Raw genomic sequence first — 7,536 nt, forward strand, 5'->3', positions numbered from 1 at the left:
TCGGGTCTCGCGAGCTGTCGCGCCCACCGGCGCTCGCCTTTCAGCACCGCGGACAGCGCCCCCGCTCCCGCCTGCGCGGCGCGGCGCTACCTTTGTGCCGCCGCGGCCGCTGCGGCGCCGCGAGGTGCTCCAGCACGGACCGGACGCAGCAAAGCCCGTTTCCGGCTGCCGTGCGAAGCCGAGTGGCTCCGTGCTGCTGGCGGTGAAGCGTTCTCTCACCAGGCCCTGCTGCCGTACGATACAAGCAATTCTGATTTTTATCTTCCAGAGCCTGTAAAACCCTCCTAGCAATAGAGAAACGCTGCCTCCCACCGCACCTGATCCACCAGGAAAGCAAACGAGCAAGCACCCAAAAACACCCATGAGGAGGGGTTCCAAAACTGTCAACTTTAGCTAAATGGGAGGTAGCCAGGATCCAGGGAAAACCCCGAGGTCTATCTTTAAAGGCCAAAGCCGCACAGGAGAAGATCGAGACTGAACCTTTGAAATACTTTGCATGGAAATCCCATCTTTACACCGTGCCCAGCCTGCTGCGTGCAGGTCCCTCTCGCAGCTTTCACTGCAGACTTCCCTCCCTTTGCCACCCGCCCCGTCGTAGAGACATGTGTAGTCTTGGCTCCGTAGAAGTATGTCTTTACACAGCTTGAAAGCAGAGGACTCCGTTTCAAGGAAAGCTTCGTAGGATAAAGAAATTAAAAGCTGAAGCAAGTCTGGAAAGGCCGCTGAGCGGCACACCCTTTCCCAGAGACTGAGTTAGAAACCGGTTGCTCCATCGCGTTTTGGTCGTGAGTTTTGAAAATATCACCGCCCAAAGAAAGTAAACTAAGCTCTCACCCCTTTGAACCCGCGAACTGGAGACCACTGGAGAAGAAAGATGAGGCAAGGGATTAGAAGTTTGTGGGGAGGGGGATGGTGGGCAGGATGGAAGCCTGGACTTAACCGTGGGAACTTACGGGCCTCACACTGCCTGCCAAACATGCCTGGGACCTGCTGTGGCAGAAATTCCTCACTCCGTCTATGGCTTTTGCGGTTTAAACGAAGAAATCAAGGACGACTGAGTACAAGTGACTGTTTCCAGAAGGCGGGAGATCGGAGCCCACGATACGGAAGGCGTAGCCTGGTAATATGTCAGAACGCCAAGAGTTAGTCTATCGTGCTGCTATCCTGGGCACTCGTCCCATGAGTATCATTCGTACAGCCTCCTTGTTGACCTTGTAGGGTCTCTTACTTGACCCTTAATCACTTTGGGCCTCAATTTTTTTAAAAAATGAGAAAGATGAGCAAAGCGGCCTCTATGGCTCTCTAATCCTGTAATCCTGATTTCAAATCATGGTCTTTCCCTGTTTTTGATTTTCGGTATGTTTTCCTAAGCCAGGAAGTAAAAATATCCATAATCAATTATTAAGTTTTTTTATACTACGGGTAAAAATACCTCCCAATTTTGTCACCAAGAATTTATTTTAGTCCGTTAATAAACGCTTCTCTGCATATAACAGGTGTTGTGAGTCAAAATGCATTTAGCCTTTTAAAAAATTAAAAAAGAATAAAAATGGTAAGGAAGACATAAATATATATCCAAGTTTACAATATAAACAATAATTAAATACATCTTATCTATTCAATCACTAGTTGTGATGTAAGGCACCAAAATGATTTGAATTATTCTCTAAAATATTTTTAATGCGTAAAAGAATGAATAAGAGCTCAGGGCAAAATAAAAAATACATTTTTCAGCCATATTTTTTCTTCATTCAGTTTTTTTCCCCAAGAAAAACTTCAACTTCATGCCAAGTAACTAGGAATGAAAGAAGAGAGAGAGAGAGAAAGTTAAATGTGGATAATTGGTCATGGTTGAAGTATGGGTCAATGTAAATTAATTTTTTCTTTTAAAGAGGACTTTTTAAAAACTATTTTCATCTTAATCTATTTTAAAGTCAGGGGAAAAGATGGACTCAAAATTGACTGAATTACATTCTATAAAAACAAACAATATAAAATAAGAATTTGCTGAATCATAGAAACACCTTTCCTAGTAAATAATATGTAGTAACTCAAGGAAAGTATTACTGTTTAGTGACCAATTATAATTCATGTATAAAATGGAAATAATTTTAGGAGGCATGACTTGTAATTCAACTGTTTTTCTGTTAATGTGTCTTTCACAAGGCATGTACGTTTGGCATCATATATAGATACATCTCCTGCAGTGTTAGCATCACTGTACTTATATATCATTCATGGAACTTTTTCAAATTCACTATAACATTTATTACATAACATTTTTCAGGCATAGAATACTGTCAGTATCAATGTGATAAATTTAAATTGGCTGAAGGAAGTGGTTATGCAAATAAATGAAAAATACTGCAATTTATTTTTAATACCTAGAAACTCTGTTTCAAGAAAATACCTCAAATTGATCAGTAATAAAATCAAATTTGAAAATTTCAAAACTACCAGGAATACAATTGAATAGAAAAGCGCGTGCTCAAAGAAACAGTTTGCTATTTTCTGCCCTCTGCTGTTCAATTTTGGTAATTATCTAAAATGTAAGCGTTTCTGAAGCAAGGATAAAATTACAGTAAAAACGGAAGAAATAAAAATATTATCCATTCTGTCATTTGTTCGTTTGCTCGGTCGCCTTTCACTGTTGCTGTTTTGTGTGTATGTTTAAATATAACTTTAGCATTAAGGCTAGAAATAAATATTATACATAAAATCTTCATTTCTGTTTTACTCAGTCTTTGTTTCAATATAGGAAATAATAATTTTCTTTTTAAATCTGGTTTGCAATGCTTAAGATTTTATATATGCGTACATATTCTGTGAAGTTTCAATTTGTGTTCCGTAATGAAAAAGCATCAAGGAAAGTCGTTATATGTGTGAGAGGGTGGGACAGGGGCAGGGGGGGTGACAGCTTTGAAATGACTGGCAGAGCATATTTGAGCTGAATTCGTTACCAGAATTGGATTATAGATGTCAATGCCCTAGTTTCCCGTGATGAAGCTTCAGTAAGGTGAAGATCATCACCTGCCTTCCTATCGATCCCTGGAACCGTGAACAGGTAGGCTATCGGAAAGGCTTCGGATGCAGATGCTGCAGAAGGATCCAGGTTCCAAACCTGAGACATTATTGGCTGAGACAGAGAAAATAAAAAGAAGAAAAAACACGAGGATCTTAATCACTCAGGACAGTACATAGAAAAAGATATTCATTCCGGGGAGTTTCCGTTCTTCAATTAAAGATAAAGAATAATATTAATATAAATAGTTATTCAGATTGAGACAATATTGATTATTCTTTTCTTTCGTGACACACTTGATCATTGATTGACTAAAATCAATTTATGTGACTCAAAGCATATATCTAAAGTTAAGCTTTTGTATATTTTTTAAAATGAACTTAGAATGAAGTCCAAAAATGGAAAGAATAAGTGAAGTTTTCATTTTGTTTTCTTTAAGGGCTCTGATTACATGGATTTTAATTAATTTTACCCCAATTAATAGCAATCCTATAGCAGAAATATTTATCGGAAAAGTGTTTCAATCCATTAATTAATTCAACAAGTTAAACGGGACAAGGATATTCTAAATAATGAGCTTGACGTCACAGTGGATAAAACGTGGGTACAACAGAAGCTTTCCTCAAGAAGTTTCCAGACTTCATTCAAGTAAGCAAATGGTTAGGACCATGTGAGAAGGGCAGTCAGAAATGAAATAAATAGGCATATGATTAAGAAATATAACAAGGCAAAAGCAAAACTTATTATCCACGTTATATCTTGGAGCGCAGGGCAGAGGAAAATCACTAAAGGCTGACACCTAAATTGAGTCAAGTAGAGATTAACCAGATGAAGGTTGAGATGCAGGTAAACAGAACACTTCTTTTTTTTTATTTTTTAGCTTTATTTAAGTATAATTAACAAATAAAATAGAAATTAAAGTATAAAATGTGATTATTTGATACACGTATACATCATTGTGCAAGGATTATCCCCATCAAGTTAATTAACACATTAATCGCCTCACAGTTTTACCCTTGTTTGTTAGTAGGAACATTTCAGTTCTATTCGCTTACTAAATTTCAATTATACAATACTGCGTTATCAACAATAGTCACCGTGTTATACACTAGATCCTCAAACCTTATTCACCTTACACCTAAAAGTTTGAACCCTTTTACCAACTTCTCCCTTCCCTGACCCTCACCTCAGGCAACCACTTTTCTATTCTCTGTTTCTGTAAGTATGACTTTTAAAAAAATTTTTTCACATGTAAGTGACACCATGCAGTATTTGTCTTTCTCTTCCTGGCTTATTTCACTTAGCATAATGCCCTGCATGTCCATGTATATTGAGGCTGAATAATATTCCACAGTGGAATATATATATATATATATATATATAACATATATAATATACATAGTACATAATATATATTATATATATATATATATCACATTTTCTTAATCAATTCATGCATTGACAGAGATTTAGGTTGTTTCCATACCTTGACTCTTATGAATAATGCTGCAATGAACATAGGAGTACAGATATCTCTTGGAGATGATGCTTTCATTTCCTTTGAGTAGAACCCAGAGGTGGGATTGCTGGATCATATGGTAGTTCTGTTTTTAATTTCCTGAGGAAACTCCATACTGTTTTCCATAGTGGCTGCACCAACTTGCATTCCCACCAACAGTATACAGTAATTCACTTTTCTCCACATCCTTGCCAGCATTTGCTATCTCTTGTCTTTTTAATAATAGCCATCCTGAAAGGAGAAGTAATATCTCATTGTGATTTTTGATTTGCATCTTTTTGATAATTAATGATATTGAGCACCTTTTCATGTACCAGTTGGCCATTTGTGTGTCTTCTTTGGAAAAATGTCTATTCAGTTCCTTTGCCCATTTTTAATTCAAGTTATTTGTTTTTATGCTATTGTGATAAATTCCTTATATATTTCAGATATGACCCCTTATCAAATATAAGAATTGCAAACATTTTCTGCCATTCCATAAGTTGCCTTTTCATTCTGTTGGTGGTTTTCTTTGATGCACAGAAGATTTTTAGTTTGATATAAGCCTACAGGTTTATTTTCGCTTTTGGTGTCAAATCCAAAAAAAATCATTGCCAAGACCCATGTCAGGGGGCTTACCCCCTATGTTTTCTTCTAGGATTTTTATGGTTTCACGTTCTATGTTCAAGTCTTTAATTCATTTTGAGTTGATTTTTGTGTATGGTGTAAAATTGGGGTCCAATTTCATTCTTTTGCATGTGACAATCTGGTTTTCTCAACACCATTTATTGAAGAAACTATCATTTCCTGATTGTATAATCTTGGCTCCTTTATCAAAAACTAATTTGTCATATATACATGGGTTTATTTCTCTATTCTGTTCCATGGATTTGTCTGTTTTTAATGTCAATAACACACTGTTTTGGTTTCTAAAGCCTTGTAATATAGTTTGAAAGCAGAGAGTCTGCCTCTAGCTTATTTCTTCTTTTTCAAAATTGTTTTGGCTATTTGTGGTCTTTTGTGATTTCATACAAATTTTAGGATTTTTTTTTCTATTTCTGTGAAAAATGCTATTGGAATTTTGATAGGGATTGCACTGACTCTAGATGGCTTTGAGTAGTATGGACGTTTTGACAATATTAATTCTTCTATCCATAAATGCAGAATAACTTTCCATTTATTTGGGTCTTCTTCAATTTCTTTCATCAATATCTTATAGGATTCAGTGTATAGTATTTTATTCTTTTTGATGCTATTGTAAATGTATTGTGTTCTCAATTTCTTTTTCAGATAGTTCATTGTTGGTGTACAGAAATGCAACTGATTTTTGTATGTTGATTTTTTATTCTGACACTTTAATGAGTTTATTAGTTCTAACAGTTTTTTGGTGAAGTCTTTAGGGTTTGCTATATACAGTAACTTGTCATCTGCAAAGAGAGACAATTTTACTTCTTCCTTTCCAATTTGGATGTCATTTATTGCTTTTTCTTACTTAATTGCTCAGGCTAGGATTTCCAGTACTATGCTGAATAGAAATGGTGAGAGTGGGCATCCCTGTCTTGTTCCTGATCTTAGAGAAAAAGCTATCAGCTTTTCACCATTGAGTATGATGTTAGATGTGGGCTTGTCATATACGGCCTTTATTATGTTGAGGAACATTCCCTCTATACCCAATTTACTGAGAGTTTTTATCATGAAAAGAATTGAATTTTGTCAAACGCTTTTTCTATATCTATTGATAATTTTTATCCTTCCACTTGTTAATGTGGTATTTCATACTGATTGATTTGCAGATGTTGAATCATCCTCACATCCTTGAAATAAATCCTGCTTGATTATGGTGTATGATCCTTTTAATGTACTGTTTAATTAGCTTTGCTAATATTTTGTTGAATTTTTAAAATTTTAATTTTATTTATTTTTTTTTATAAATAAGCAGGTTCTTATTAGTTATCTATTTTATACATATTGGTGTATATATGTCAATCCGAATCTCGGGGCAGGAGGTGGTGGTGGGATGAATTGTTGAATATTTTTTAATGAATGTTCACCTGGAATATTGGTCTGAAATTTTCTTTTCTTGTAGTGTCCTTGTCTGGATTTGATATCTGGCCTCATTAAATGAGTTTGGAAGTGTTCCGTCCTCTTCTGATTTTTAGTAGAGTTTGAGAAAAAATTGGTATTAATTCTTCTTTAAATATTTGGTAGAATTCACCAGAGAAGCCATCTTATCTTGTACTTTTCTTTGTTGGTTCAACCTCTTTACTAGCAATTGATTAGCCTCTTACTAGTAATTGGTCTGTTCAGATCCTCTGTTTCTTCATGGCTCAATCTTTATGCCCACTATCTTGAGCTCTGTCAGGTAAGTCGCATATCTGCATTTCACTAAGATCTGTTTCTGGAGATTTATCCTGTTCTTTTGTTTGGAATGTATTCCTCTGTTTCTTCATTTTCCTTGACTCTGTGTGTTGGTCTCTGCACATTAGATAAAACGGCCACCTCTCCCAGTCTTGACAGAGTTGGTCTCGTGTGGAAGATAAACCTTGTCAATCAGCCTGGCCCGAGCTCCAGTTTGTCTCTGAAACGTTTGTGATTGTCCAAGCCACCGTCTTCATTCTTATTTGTTCTAGCAGTTGAGAACATGCCAAGACCTGTCAGTGTCCCAAAGGGGAGAATTGTAGTCTGCACCTAGAGATGCAGGCTGATTGGAAGGTGGGTCCTCAGACAGCAGCTGGCATAGTAAGTAATTAAGCCCCTTCCAGGGGTGAACTTGGAGATGGGTGTTTTTCCTGCTCTCCCTCTGTGCTGGACCCGGTGTGAAGCCACAGAGGAATGGGGAGGGTGCTCCTGTACCCATTAAGAACTGCTTCTTTATGAATGCAAGCCTCTGATAGCAAGGCTATCAGAGCTGGTGATCTTGGGGCCTGTCCCTTAGGCAGCAGCCCCAAAGCTGGGGGTCCAGACGTGTACAAGATCCTTCTAGGGGGATACTGGCAACTTAGCAACTTAGAGAGGA

This window comes from Neophocaena asiaeorientalis, unplaced genomic scaffold, assembly GCF_003031525.2.
Source record: "Neophocaena asiaeorientalis asiaeorientalis breed wild unplaced genomic scaffold, Neophocaena_asiaeorientalis_V1.1 scaffold51, whole genome shotgun sequence".
NCBI classification, from domain to species: Eukaryota; Metazoa; Chordata; class Mammalia; order Artiodactyla; family Phocoenidae; genus Neophocaena; species Neophocaena asiaeorientalis.